This window comes from Gorilla gorilla, chromosome 3 (assembly GCF_029281585.2).
Source record: "Gorilla gorilla gorilla isolate KB3781 chromosome 3, NHGRI_mGorGor1-v2.1_pri, whole genome shotgun sequence".
Classification (NCBI taxonomy): Eukaryota; Metazoa; Chordata; class Mammalia; order Primates; family Hominidae; genus Gorilla; species Gorilla gorilla.
In genome coordinates, this window is record NC_073227.2 from 25,532,052 (window position 1) to 25,534,809 (window position 2,758).

Below are 2,758 nucleotides of genomic sequence, written 5' to 3' on the forward strand. Positions count from 1 at the left end.
CTAAGAATTGAGAGAACTCACACAGTTGCTGCGAGGATCAAAGGATAACATGCAAAAATAGACAGAAAAGTATAGCTCATGAGATAAATGTAAGAAATTCCGGTCCCAGAGGCAGCTGGCAGTGCTACCGGCTCCTGAGCAAGTGAAGCAATGCAAACTGTCGGAGGAATATGGTTCCACTGAACCTATTCCAGCCAGGAAGAAACAAGGATGAAAAGGAGGCTTTGGGAACAATGAAGGGGTGGAAAAAGCAATACATGAAGGGAAGTCCAATTCTGCCATGGCTTGGACATCAAGGTGCTCAAAATTCATGAAGCTCCTCCCTTCTACCATTTGCACCCAAGAGGCCTGAAAATAACCAGATTGCCAGGCCTTTCCTACCTCTCCTTCCCTCTACCTGAAACATCTCTCTTCTCCTTCCTTACTCAGCTCTTTCCTTTGTCTTCTGCTTGGTCATCTCCCAACTATGTTTCAGGTCTCTTAGTTGTCACTTTCTGCAGAAACCCTTTCTGGACTTCCCCTCACCCAATGCTAAATCCTTCTTCTTTTTGGCTCTCCAAACTCCCTGTTCTTTTGTTTGTTTGTTTTTTCTTCCCAGAATGTCTCACAAAACAGCCAAATATACCTCTGTAAAGACAGAAAGTAAAATAATGCTAGTTCTGTGAATTCTCTCTTCTTCTCATGCAAATCCATCAACTGCCACCAATGGACAGAAAGGAGCTCAATGAGAAGCCAAGCTCCCTGTTCTTTCTCCATTTCTATGTAGTTGCTGCCTCTTGCCATCTTCCCCATCACCCTCCATAAACTTGTTAACCTTGTGAAGGCAAGAACCATGGTGTCTACACAGTGCCTGGCCCATAACAGAAACACAATAAATTCATTCATTCATTTACTCACCTGACACATATTTACTGAATATACATTCTGTGCTGGGCACTGAAGTAAAGCAGCAAACAAGACAGATAAATTCTCTGCCTTCATTCTTGGGGGAAGGAAAGGTTTTTTTCTATTTTATTTTATTTTTAAATCAAGTAAATGAAAACAAACAAGATGGTTACAGATTGCTAAAAGACGTATGGAAAAGAATGAACAGTTTGATGACATGAAAGAGGAAGACGTTCTTTAAGTCTCATGTCTTTGGATCCTGGGAGAATCCGTCCCCTGCAGCCTAAAGCCATGTTCCTTCTTTCACCGGGATTGACTGAGATCCTCAGGGAGATCACAGGGCAATGAGGGGAACTGAAGAGGAAACCAGGGATTGTAATCATATGGGATAAGGCCTATGACAGATACTCACATAGGGCTGGGTGTGATGGAAGGGCCAAGTGGCATGTTGAAAATTTAGGAGCAGTGTTCCAGAAGGGCTTCTGGTGACGATGACTTCGAGCCTGGTGATTCAGAGTACTATGGTTTCTGGGACTGTAGTACTGGATTTGAATCCAGCCCCCACGTCTCACTAGCTGTGTGGCCTTGGATGAGTTACGTAATTTCTGTGTTTCAGGTTCCTCATCTGAAGGATGAGTTAAATGACAATACTCGCCCTACAGGGCAGTTGTGAGGATGAACTTTATTCATATACATAAACTACTTAGAATAGGGTGAATATATAGTGAGTGCTATACATGTTGACCTCGATTACTGTTTTCAGGATGCAAAAGAGTTAGCTCAGTGAAGAAAAGGGTGGTGAAAAAGCATCCCAAGAAGAACAAATACCTGTGGAATGAAGGAAAGAATGGAAAGAATGGCAAATGACTCCAAGATGACAGCTTAGTCAACAGGCGCTGGCTTTGTCCGTGAATAATCATAGGGGAGAATCCATTGGGCTAGAGCCGCCTCGTGGGTGAAGAACAAACCCAGGGAAAATAGACGGGTTCTCTATCCTCACAGGCATATTCAACAAGACTAAACACACAAGGAAGAGAGACTAAACACATAAGAAGGATGCAAGGCAGCAAAAAACCAGCTCTGAACTAGGTAGCCAGACTCCAATGGTAATCTCAAAAAAAAAAAAAAACATAATATTTTGTTTGTGATGTGCCAGACAATGGGCTAAACACTTTATATGCTTTTCCTGCTTAAATTCAGCCCACAAATACACATTATGTGACTGTCTCTCCATGACAAAACCCCCAGGAGATTTTAGGGAAGGGAGAGATTGACTCAAAGGACCCAAAAAGACAGCAAAGCTTGAGCTAGGCCTTAAGAGAAGGAAAGAATTTGAATAGAGGGTGAGTAAAAGAGAAACTACAGAAGCACAGCCCAAGAGAAACATAATGTGAGCCACAAATACAAGCTACATATCTAATTCTGAATTTTCTAGTGGCCACATTTTTTAAAGTTAAAAAAGGTAAAATTAACTTTTAGAATATATTTTATCCAATATTTGCAATGTATTAAAATTTCAGTATGTAATCAGTATAAAACATTATTAATGAGATGTTTTGCATTATTTTTTTTCTCTACTAAGTCTTTGAAATCTGGTGTGTATTCTCTACTTACAGAACTTGTCAGTTCCAAGTAGCCAGACTTCAAGTGCTCAATAGCCCCATGTGACTACCACCTTGGACAGCACAAGTCAAGAGGTTTTGAAAAAAGAACAGGCATTCATGGATGTCTTGCTAGGCCTCAGTCACTTTTTCTACAAACACAGCTTTATTTAATCTTCCAAACAACTCCCTTAGGGGAATATTGTTACAGGTTGAGTATCCCTTATCCAAAATGCTTGGGACCAGAAGTATTTTGGATTTCAGATATTTTT

General features: G+C 40.9%; 1 non-coding gene across 1 annotated transcript; it reads right to left on the minus strand.

The window, feature by feature from the left end:
- Nucleotides 1–597: 597 nt before the first annotated feature.
- LOC115934456 (small nucleolar RNA SNORA75) lies at nt 598–734 on the minus strand. The gene has a single exon (XR_004070250.1). It is a non-coding gene; the product is annotated as a small nucleolar RNA SNORA75 (small nucleolar RNA).
- Nucleotides 735–2,758: the final 2,024 nt, after the last annotated feature.